General features: G+C 44.7%; 1 protein-coding gene across 3 annotated transcripts in view; it reads left to right on the top strand.

The window, feature by feature from the left end:
• The first annotated feature begins 231 nt into the window (after window positions 1–231).
• STK38L (serine/threonine kinase 38 like) overlaps window positions 232–12,350 on the top strand; it is a 55,234-nt gene continuing 43,115 nt past the window's right edge. Inside the window, exons 1-2 of one of the 3 annotated variants that reach the window (XM_084811102.1) lie at window positions 232–318; window positions 1,158–1,248. The gene's annotated coding sequence lies outside the window, so the exon portion shown is untranslated. Of the gene's footprint in view, window positions 436–1,157; window positions 1,249–12,350 lie in introns of all 3 variants that reach the window. The other 2 variants (XM_084811100.1, XM_084811101.1) reach the window with 2 other exon arrangements.

Here is a 12,350-nt window from a genome sequence, read left to right as displayed (position 1 = left end):
TCCCACTGCTCGGACCCAACTCTCACGGCGCTGAGACCCCCCGCTTTATAACGCGCTCCCCGCGGGCCGCCCCTCCGCTCGCCAGGCTCCCGCTGGAAGCCAATAAGCAGCGGCTCTCCCCTTTCCTTTCTTGCGCCTCTGCTCCATTTTCTCGCGAGAGCTGGCTAGTAAACAGACACCCCTCCTGCTCCTGCTGCTGCTATCCTCCCTCCCTCCCTCCCTCCCTCCATTAGAGGCACAGGAGGGGGAAGCGGTCAGACGCTGCGGGCGGGCAGCGCTGCGAGAGCGAAGGAAGCCGGCTTGGAGAGGCGCGCAGAGGTGAGTGCGCATGCAAAGGGCAGAGAGAAGCCGGGTGTTTTTCTTCCCTGAGGACGCTGCCCCCTAGCCGCGGACCCCACAAGTCAGTGTGGGGCTCTTTCAAAGAAAGGTGGAAAGGTGAGGAGAAAGGGGGCTTGCTCCGCTTCGGCGCGCTGTCACACCTACAGGGAGGTCATAGGGGGAGTCTCTTCTTCTCCCCACTCCGCACGCACGCTTCGCCATCAGGAGCCATCGGAGAGGCCATAGCGGTGGGGAAGAATTCTAGCTGCTTCTGTTTAGAGACGAGCAGAAATTGGGAAGCTGTGCGGAGAGGGCGAAAGAGCGGGTATGCATGTATATAATAGATATCATCCTTGCTGGAAATCACAAAGGGTGTCAGTCTCTATATCATCCCATCTTTTCTTTCTCTCTCCCTCCCACTGCTACTCATCATGGTGCATAGTTGAAGTGTGGGGTGCAGTGGGTGGGTGTGGGGAAAAATAGCGATGCCTTGTTGTGGGCAGCCTGGGCATGGGCTATATAAGTGGTTGAGAAGGGCCTTTGCTCACCTGGGAGCCGGGGCAGCTAAAGGGCAAGCTGTGACTCAGTCGCAAGCCTCATATATGTGTCCCAGTATGAATGGGGTTATTTTAATTTAAGTCAAAGCCTCCATCATCTGGTAAAAGGGTTGTTGCTGAATTCAAAGCAGAGGATGTGTTGTTGTTGTAATGGGAGGTTGGCACATGTTCTAAGTCACCTTCGCTTTCACCCCCAAAGCCTCATGGATGTGCATTATTGGTTGGTTTGGATTTCAAGTGTATGTGCGTGTTCAAACCAGGTTGTGGTCTTGAAATACACAGGATTCCCAGTTTTGCCAGTGATGCTTGAAATGAATCCCTGAGGTTTACCTTCCTTCTGAGAAGCTCCACTTCTGACATACAACCAGCATAAGTATGTTTTTTACACAATTTTATGTGCACTTGGGAGTAAACCCCATTAAGTTCCATTGGACTTACAAGTAAAGATGCATAGGATTGTGCTGTTAGGATTGCGCTGTTAGTCCTTCATTCGTAGTTCCCAAAGGTTTTACTAAGGCGACTCTCATGTTAAAATGTCCTTCCTCTTCCCATCCCCTCACTATAACCCACTACAGTACCTTTGTGACCTGTAGCAGCCCCTTTGCAGTCATAGTATGACTGTAGCAGGATTTGCAGTCATAGTATGGATCTAATATCTGGTTTAGATATGTGCATTCCTATTATTTGAAAATTCCAAATTTGGTGAAATAAGCCTAACTTGAAATTATGGATTTGTTTTAAAACAAACAAAACCTCCTATATTGCGATGTTCAAAGTCCATTGAAACTAAGAGAAAGGTTAACCTGAGTTCTTGATCCATCCCATAGCTTTGATAGCTGAGTGTCTGGTCTCTAGCATTTTCAACAGTATTAGGACAAGAGTTAAAAAGTACATAAAATAGGAATTTTGTATATGCGATTGGTCTGATGTTTTAAAGAAATAAAGCCACTTTTTTAAAAAAGAACAAACTCTTCAAATACTCACATGCTTCATAATAGTACATGAAAATGAATAAGTTCATGAACGGGTTTGTTTATTCAGGAGTTAGTTTTTAAAATGCTCTTAACCCATAGAACTCTGCTACTTTGTTATGAAGTAGCACGTGTTGAGCTCATGTTTCCTTTTGAGCTTGTTCCATACAGAAGTGTAGGTTGTCCTGTTTGGATAGTTTTCTGTGTGTGTTTTTATCCCAAATATCCTGCTGTGATATAGACTGCAGTTCCACAAAGTCCCTTTCTTTAGATGGAGCTCAGTGAGGAGGATGTATGAACTTCTACATGGTTTATATACAGGGTATGGGATATACATTTACTTATCTTCAGATATCAAGGAAGAACAGTAGTTTGTTTTTGTTTTTTTAAATCTCATTAGAAGCGTTTTCTGGCATTTGGACATCCACTGCCGTTTTCATTAACTTTTTGATGTGCTTTAGCCAAACTACTTAAATACGAAAAATTGTTGCAAGGAGCTTTATGCACTGTGTGTTCCCATGTGCATGACATACATTCATGTTCAGTAGTTTATATTATACATATAATAGCATAAGCCATTCTGGATGAAGTCCAGCACCATGGCAAGACAGATGATTCTCGGACGCCTATAGGCCAGGATGAAGGCAAAAGCCTTCCCCTTTTGTGGTTGCCCTCTAGCAGCTGGTGTTTAAAGGCATAGGGGTTGCATTTGGCTAATAGCCATTAACAGAAGGGCTTACTTCCATAAATATATCTAACATGCCTTTAAAACCCTGTTGAGGCAGTCTTTTCATAGGCTGGTTGTGTGGATGTGGCTCTAGTTCCATTACCATTGAGATGGGATGTGAATCTCGGAGGCACAGTTCCAAGCAACTACAAGCAAGAATAGACACTCAAGGAAGCCAGGCCTGCATTTAGAATTGGAGCTGGGTTGAAGCCAGTAGTATCCCCTGCCTTTAGGCAGTGCATCCACAAAGCACTGACATCTGAAGCTTGTCCACCCTTTTCTTGCAGTTTTTCAAAAAAAGGAGATTCTTCCACTACCATAGGCCCCTGGTTCTAGTGATAAACGGTTCTTGCAGTTTCTAATATTTAGTATCTCTTGTCATTTGAGGCCACTATTTCTTGTTTTGTCCTTGGAGGAGAGGATGAAAATGTGATACTTCCTGGGGGAAGCATAATTATACTTTGTTCCTAGCAACTGTTTATCCTCCCCCCCCCCCCAGGTTAGTGATTGCCAGGTTCTGTATTCTCAGTGGCCTCTCTATTCTCTGGACAAGGGGTGGGCAACTTGTGGCCCTCCGGATGTTTTGGCCTTGAACTCCCATGATCCCTCACCATTGGCTATGTGGGCTAGGGCTGATAGGCATTGTAGGTCAAAGCATCTGGAGGACCGCAAGTTGCCCACCCCTCCTCTAGACAGTTGTCTGTGGGGGAGCAGAGGTGTGGGCATGCCAGCATCAGCTGTCACTAGGAGCACTTGTGCTCAGACACTTCACACAACACCCAAAAGAAAACAATATCCTTTTCCTAACAAATGAAGCTCTGGGTTTTTTAAATGAAACCTTGATTAAGATTTGGTGGGGCCAGATAAAATAGCTTTGTGGCCAGCTCTGGGACGCAGGCCGCCAATTTGGCAGAACCATGGATAAGGATTACTGTGCATCTTGACCTGTGATATTGAGGCCTGTTATATTTTGTGTGTGAAATGTTTCCAGATTTATTCCCGTTTTATTCTTTTAATGAACGTGTCTTTATACTCTCTCAAATGCAGGATTAATTAAAAATGTGAAATAGCTTAATCAGAAAGTATATCCTGAAAGATCTGTGCAAGCTCATCTGCTAAGACAATAAGAAGAATGACTTTAAATGCAATATTCATCACTCTGATGTAAAGAGTAAACTGGTATTATGTAGTAAATTGTTTGGTTTTGTAGATCTAGTGGCGGCTTTACATATCTTTGATAATGATGGCTGGCATAAATCAAACATCCTATTGAAAACAAAATCACTTAATCTTCTCTCACTCCCTGTTCATTTTGGTGTATAGTTACATTTAGAGACCTGCTATCGGCAGTAATTGCATTATTGGATTCTTCAGAGAATTAGTTCTGTAAACAAGCAACACAAGCACAATTTTAATTGTCTAAAACATTTATCACAAATGTTGCTCTAAAAGCATGTTGAAGGGATCTGCATCAAGGAATCTGTTGGGTACTTATGATAACACTAAGAGAAAAGACATTTTAAAAATCACGTGGTTTTGGGGAAATAGCTAACACCTGGGTCATGATTGGTTGCCACTGCCATGTGCCATGCATCTCTGTACACTTTGGCCTGGTGCTTGAAATGCAAAGAGGGGGTTGGCCATTGCCAGAGGGAAAGCACCAGTTCAGATGGTCTGATCCAACTGAGCAAATCTGAATGCCTTTGGCAGTTTCTCTGTCCTTCCATCTGCAGAAGGAAGAGAACAAAAGGCCCACTTTTCTCTGAGAATAACTGAAAACAAAAGCTTAGATGGGCAAGTGGAGTACCTCAGAGGCTTCATTCCTTCTGGCATTTAAAATATACTTGTTTGCAGTTTTATATCATGTTTCTGCCCAGGATACTTAGGCTGTTATTGTAAATCTGGGGATTTACTTTATAGATCGTGATGTTCCAGGCTAATATAACTCTAAAGAGATACCTCCATATGGGGCAGTCTGTTATGCTGGACTCACTGGACTGAGGTTCTTAAATGTTGTTGTAATGAGAAGCTTTCTGAGTTGGTAAGAGAAATCAGTTAATACTTATGAAAATTATTAACTGTTTTTCTGCAGTGAATACTCAGAATGCTGTACAGTATTACAGAAATTATAAATACAATCTTAAAGGCAATGGTGTAAAATACTAAAGTAGCAGGCATATCAGGGCAAATGCTCTCAAATTATCCACCAACACCCTTCCAAAAAGACAAAGTTACAGAATTAAAACTTTTTTAAAAATCCAGAGAACTTGAGTTTTGTCCAGCTTGCTAAAACTGAACAAAAGTAGCACTGTCTACACCAAGAAGGCTCTATCCAAGCCTTTTGTACTTCATAGAGAGAACACATAGAGAGAGTAAGGACATTCCTGATCTTAAGGTGTGGAGTGGTTAACATAGGAGATGATTTGATCCTGAGAAATTAACTGTGTGGTCACATGGGTTTAGGTGTACATAAGACCCTCAGTCTAGGAGGACCTTGGGGAGTGGAAGAACCTGTAAAAGGCCTGTGAGAAAGTCTTTTCTATGCTAGCACCTCATAGGTGGAACTCCCTGCCCCAATAACTTGGATTATCGTCTTTCCTGGTGTACTGCCAGCACTTGAAGACTTTTCTTTTTTAGCAAGCTTTTAACTTTGTTGCTATTTAAGTTGTTTTTGTTATTGGCTGACTTTCAGAGTTTTTTTCCCCCTTATGCTGCTTGCAGTTATTGCTGTTTGAATGCACTTCATGATTGCAATGCGAATTATCTTCATTTTATTTCTGACTTGGTTGGATTTTGTTAGCCACTCTGAGGGGGAAAGCGGGATAAAAATTCTAACACAACAAATAGAAATAAACACTGGGGAAAAGTTGATTGGTGAAGCTGTGGATAAACATTGACAACAGCCAGTCTTATGCAGATTGGAGAACTGGCAAAATCAGCCAAGCACAACTGAAAGCTGGGTACAAGAGAGGGGCTGGTCTAGGATGACGCCAGTGTCTTCCTATCAGTTAGTTAAAATTTCATAGGACCACTTTCCACTCTGAGATCCCTGCCAGCAGATTCTTTACTAGAATTTGTAGCTTTACATGTTTGACGCAGAGCATAAATAACACTATGAATTTGTAGCTGGGGCTGCAAACATATGCCCTGCTCCAGCAAGAGAGATCCATGTGCAGGATGTTTTCTGCATGTGTGGCTGAATACACATCTGCATCAAGTTCTGATCATGATCCTACAGTTGCTGGCTGGATGTGACTTTTGGGGGATTTGTGTACTTATTTGGGGCCACTGCTTCTTACATATACAAATAACTAGTGTCCTGCAACTACACCTGGATCGGTGCCATAACATTTTAATTCCCATTGAAATGAAGTCCTTCAGTGCTCAAGCCCTGGGCTGAATTTTTTTAGGTTTACTTGCAAGTAAATTCTACTGGGGCTGCGGTGGCTTAGTGGTTAAGACGCTGAACTGCAGACCGGAAGGTCGGCAGGACAGGAGTTTGAGACCCGAGTGCTGCGTGACGGAGTGAGCTCCCATCTTCGGTCCCAGCTCCTGCCAACCTAGCAGTTCGAAAGCAAGAAATTGCAAGTAGATAAATAGGTACCACTTCGGCAGGAAAGGTAACGGCGTTCCGTGCACCTCTGTGTTCAGTCATGCTGGCCACATGACCATGGAAGCGTCTTTGGACAGCGCTGGCTCTTTGGCTTAGAAATGGAGATGAGCACCACCCCCTAGAGCCAGACATGACTGGCTGGGGACACCTTTACCTTTTACCTTTAAATTCTACTGATGGTAGTGCAATTACTAACCAATGTGCTTAGGATTGTTCGCAGCCCAAAATGCTGAACAGCTTGGTATTGAAAAGGAACAGAGCAGCCTTCTCCAGCCTGGTAACTTTCACATGTACTGGACTGCAATGCCCAGCACCCCCAGCCAGGAAGGCCAGTGGCATGCTTGCTGGGGATGATGCGGGGTTGTAGTACAGCCCATTTGGAGGGCACTGTGTTGATGAAGGCTGCTGGAGGGGGGCGGAATCTCATTCTCAGTCTTGTTGTTTCGGTGACCAGTGAATTAACCAATAAGATACATTGTGGTCCATTGTATAAAGCCCTCCCATGTTAGGAATCATTGGGATGGCTTTGGAAGATTGAGCCTTAGTTTCTTATCAGTTAAATGGGAATCGAAGTGATCCTATTGAACAGAGCTGGTGGGAGAGAAAACATAGTACTGTGTATTGCACTTTGCAAATTAAAAGTGCCACATTAGGTGAGTAGTAGCAGCAATCCCAGATTTAAATCTGTGTTTAGCCTTACGTACTCCAGAACTGAGGGGAGCCTATATGTACATGTCTGAACTTCTTCCACCAATGTTCCTCTGTAAACTGTGCAGAAATGGTTGAAACCTAAAGATTTGACTATGTACTGACAATGCTGGCTGAGATTCACACAGTGTTCTTCATTTATTCATTAGATTTGTACCCCACCTTTGTACCAAAAAAGGCACTCAAGATGGCTTACAGGCACAATTAAAATTGATTAAGATAATAAAACAAGACATTAAAGTACAATAAAAACATAACAATTTCAGAATAAAAAATAAAAACAGTACCCAACCCAACAGACCCACTTACAGGCCAAAGACCTTCTTGAATAAAGCAGTCTTTGCTTCCCGGTGGAAGGACAGCAGAGAGGGAGCGAACCTAGCTTCCCTTGGGTGTTCCACAGACTAGGATCAGCCACCGAAAAGGCCCTCTCTCGGGTCACCACCAAACACGCCCCTGAACACGGTAGTCTCAAAAGAAGGGCCTCTCCAGAATATGCGCACTAAAGCCCTTCTATCCTCTTCTTCCTGGTGTAGCCCCTTGTGCACCTCTCCATAAAGGCCCCTTCAAGGGGTCCTGCAGGGCCATGTGTGAATTGGTGGATGCAGTGAGCCAGGAAAATTGGTGGACACTCTTCCCCCAGTATGTGTGAAAGTGTTGTTTGCACATGGGGCTCTTTGGCTTAAATTGTACACAAAAGTGGTTAAGATGCCTGCTGCTTGCCTGAGTGAACCAGATATCTAACCCCTCCTAGAAGTAAACCCTGCACCCATTTACTTTTTTCTATTGCCATCTTTCCAACACATGCTGTTTGGGATCCAACCTTTCTCCTTGTGTTGTTGTTGTTTATTTGTTCAGTTGCTTCCAACGCTTCGTGAAGCACACCAGAGCTTCCTGTCGGCCGTCGCCACCACCAGCTCCCCCAAGGTCGAGTCCGTCACCTCCAGAATATCATCCATCCATCTTGCCCTTGGTCGGACCCTCTTCCTTTTGCCTTCCACTTTCCCTAGCATCAGCATCTTCTCCAGGGTATCCTGTCTTCTCATGATGTGGCCAAAGTACTTCAGTTTTGCCTTTAATATCCTTTCCTCAAGTGAGTAGTCTGGCTTTATTTCCTGGAGTATGGACTGGTTTGATCTTCTTGCAGTCCAAGGCACTCTCAGAATTTCCCTCCAGCACCACAGTTCAAAAACATCTGTCTTCCTTCGCTCAGCCTTCCTTATGGTCCAGCTCTCACAGCCATAGGTTACTACGGGGAATACCATTGCTTTAACTATGCGGACCTTTGTTGGCAGTGTGATGTCTCTGTTCTTCACTATTTTATTTATTTATTTATTTATTTATTAATTAAATTTATTAATCGCCCATCTGACTGGTCACCCAGCCACTCTGGGCGATGTACAACCCACCATAAAACAATTTAAAACAATAAAATTTTACCATAATTTTTTTTTTTAAATACCCTAACCAACCCAAATGCCTGCCTGAACAACCACGTTTTTAATGCACGACGGAAGCTCATTAAAGAGGGGGCATGATGGAGTTCCCTAGGGAGGGAGTTCCACAGAGTGGGGGCCACCACAGAGAAGGCCCTCTCCCTCGTCCCCACCAGTCTAGCTGTCCTGGCTGATGGGACAGAGAGAAGGCCATCCGAGGCTGATCTTGTTAAGCGGCCTGTCTGGTGTTGCTGGAGGCACTCCTTAAGATAGGCTGGGCCGGAACCATATAGGGTTTTAAAGGTCAAAACCAACACCTTGAATTTGGCCCGGAAAACAACTGGTAACCAGTGCAACTCCTTCAGCACTGGAGTGATGTGATCTCGCCGGCGGCTGCCTTTAATCAGGCGAGCCGCCGCGTTCTGTACCAGCTGCAGTTTCCGGACTGTCTTCAAGGGTAACCCCACGTAGAGCGCATTACAGTAGTCTAAACGAGAGGAGACCAGGGCATGTACTACCGATGGGAGCAGATGGTCGGGAAGGAAGGGGCGCAGCCGCCTTATCAGATGGAGTTGATACAGCGCTGTCCGGCTCACAGCTGACACCTGAGCCTCCATGGACAGCTGGGAGTCCAAAATGACCCCCAGGCTGCGGACCTGGTCTTTCAAGGGTAGCCGTACCCCATTCAACACCAGGTCAACATCCCCCAGCCTCCTCTTGTCTCCCACCAAAAGTACCTCGGTCTTGTCAGGGTTCAGCTTCAGCTTATTCCTCCCCATCCAGCCACTCACCGTCTCCAGACATTTGGACAGGGATTCTACGGCCAACCTTGGTGAAGATTTGAATGAGAGGTAGAGCTGCGTGTCATCCGCATATTGATGACACTGCACCCCAAACCTCCTGATGATAGCCCCCAGTGGCTTCACATAGATGTTAAATAGCATCGGGGAGAGGATGGAACCCTGTGGCACCCCACAAGTAAGTGGCCACGGGTCTGAAACCTCCTCTCCCAGTGCTACTCTCTGGTACCTGCCGGAGAGGAAGGACCGGAACCACCGCAATACAGTGTCTCCAATGCCCAACCCCTCCAGGCGGTCCAGGAGGATACCGTGGTCAACAGTATCAAAAGCCGCTGAGAGGTCGAGGAGAACAAGGAAGGAGCATTCACCCCTATCCAAATTTTATCAAGATTTGTCATTGCTGTCCACCCAAGAAGTAAACGTCTTCTGATTTCCTGGCTGCAGTCAGCGTCTGCAGTAATCTTTGCGCCTAGAAAGACAAAGTCTGTCACTGCCTCCACGTTTTCTCCCTCTATTTGCCAGTTATCAATCCAGCTGGTTGCCATAATCTTGGTTTTTTTGAGGTTGAACTGCAACCCAGCTTTTGCACTTTCTTCTTTCACCTTCGTCATGAGGCTCCTCAGCTCCTCCTCATTTTCAGCCATCAAAGTGGTATCATCTGCATATCGGAGATTGTTAATGTTTCTTCCAGCGATTTAACTCGAGCCTCGGCTTCATCAAGCCCAGCATGTCGCGTGATGTGTTCTGCATACAGGTTGAATAGGTAGGGTGAGAGTATACAACCCTGCCGTACTCCTTTCCCAGTCTTAAACCAGTCCGTTGTTCCGTGGTCTGTTCTTACCGTTGCTACTTGGTCGTTATACAGATTCCTCAGGAGGCAGACAAGATGACTTGGTATCCCCATACCACCAAGCACTTGCCACAATTTGTTATGATCCACACAGTCAAAGGCTTTAGAATAGTCAATAAAACAGAAATAGATGTTTTTCTGAAACTCCCTGGCTTTCTCCATTATCCAGTGGATATTGGCAATTTGGTCTCTAGTTCCTCTGCCTCTTCTAAACCCAGCTTGTACATCTGACAATTCTCGTTCCATGAATTGCTGGAGTCTACCTTGCAAGATCTTGAGCATTACCTTACTGGCATGTGAAATAAGTGCCACTGTTAGATAGTTTGAACATTCTGTGGTGCTTCCCTTTTTTGGTATGGGGATATAAGTTGATTTTTTCCAATCTGTTGGCCATTCTTGTGTTTTCCAAATTTGCTGGCATATGGCATGCATCACCTTGACAGCATAATCTTGCAAGATTTTAAACAGTTCAGCTGGGATACCATCATCTCCTGCTGCCTTGTTATTAGCAATGCTTCTTAAGGCCCATTCCACCTCACTCTTCAGGATGTCTGGCTCTAGCTCACTGACCACATCGCCAAATCTATCCCCGATATTATTATCCTTTCTATACAGATCTTCCGTATATTCATGCCACCTTTTCTTGCTCTCTTCTGCTTCTGTTAGGTCCTTGCCATCTTTGTTTTTGATCATACCCATTTTTGCCTGGAATTTACCTCCGATGTTTTTAATTTTCTGGAAGAGGTCTCTTGTCCTTCCTATTCTGTTATCTTCTTCCGCTTCCGCGCATTGCTTGTTTAAAAATAATTCCTTATCTCTTCTGGCTAACCTCTGGAATTTTCCATTTAATTGGGCATATCTCCCCCTATCACTGTTGCCTTTTGCTTTCCTTCTTTCTTGCTTTCCTTTCCTCCTTGTACCAAGGCAGAATTGCCTCAAGCCAGGAATGGCTGCTTGCTCTGTAATGTCCTATCTGCTTGAAACATTTATTACAGTGTTAGGTATAACATGACTTAAATGTTGTTGCATCATATATCCCTGAAATTACATACAGCCCCTCCACCTGTAGACCCATGGTATGCACATCTTACCTATGTTACATACCCATATTCTCTCTTCAGCCATTTAGCATTGTGCATTGTCTAACTGCAGGTGGCCTTTTTGAACCTTCTGCAACTAGCAAAGAGTATTTTTCATTCTTGACCTGGAAATCAATGAAGGCTAAATCTAAATAGCAATGAACTGCTTGTAGAAAGTTCAGAAATAACTGAAACTTCTCAGTTCTTGTCTCAATGCCACAGGAGTATGAAAAGGCTAAAAATAGTAAACATTGTAATGAATTCTTACCAGATGCAAGGCACCAGTCTGAAATGTTTGGCGGTTTATCTCTGTGAGATTAGTGGAACTAATTAATAAAGGCATTCTTCCATCTCAAGTGCGCATACAGTTTTATATGTTTATCAATTAAGTAGCTAGAGCCTAGTTGTTAATAGATGAGTAAATTTATTTCATGGTGTTGGAGTTACAGGCCTTATACTTGACAGTCTTGACTATAATTGCACGATATTCATGGTACGGCACCTAGAATGACTGAGTGCTGGAGGGAGAAATCCTATGTCCGCTAGACAGTGGCTAGACGGCCGTAGGGTATCTTGTTTTCCGGGAACCAACCTCGGAGCCTGCACTCAGGTCAGTTCCTGGAGAACCAATCTCCCACTACTTCTGCGCCGCCTCAGAGGCAGCGCGGAACAGCCCCGTCCTCCGCACTCGCAAGAGGAGTGCAGAGTGACCGAAAAGGGGCATGTCTGGGGGCGTTGCCGGTGCGGGGAGGGCGGAACTGCCTGTACAACACATCCAATGTGTCATACAGCAATTTCCTCCCACACTCTGCCCTCCCACAGAGGCTGTCTAGCCGAAAATGCAGGGCAGGGCAGGGCAGGAGAAGCGCAGAGGGAACTCTGTGCTTCTCCTGCCCTACATTGGATAGGTGGCTGCCGCCAAGTTCGGAGGTGGCCGCCTATCTGGATAGGATTGCGCCCTAAATATTGGGTGTTCTCTTTCTACCTCTTTAAAAATTTGTTGCGGTTTATAATTAGTTATGGAAAAGCTTGAAAGTGATTGTAGTAAGGAGAACATGAGCAACGTGCATGAAAAAACTGCCCTCTTTTTAAGTAACCAGGCTCCAAGCAAACAACTAATACCTTGAAATGAAAATAATTGAAATTGGCAGCCTGGATGGCATTGCCATAAAATAAACTAGTGGTTTTATTATCGTGTCGTTACATCTTGGGCATGTAAAACTCTAACTGCAAGAATAAAAGTTCTGGTTACTCAAACCATTGGGAATAGATGCCTGAAATTGTAGTTAGA

This window comes from Heloderma suspectum, chromosome 7 (genome assembly GCF_057233095.1).
Source record: "Heloderma suspectum isolate Gila_16-S chromosome 7, 16-S_ref, whole genome shotgun sequence".
Taxonomy (NCBI): Eukaryota; Metazoa; Chordata; class Lepidosauria; order Squamata; family Helodermatidae; genus Heloderma; species Heloderma suspectum.
The sequence above is the reverse complement of the archived record's forward strand: the minus strand, read 5'-3'. Positions and strand labels throughout refer to the sequence as shown.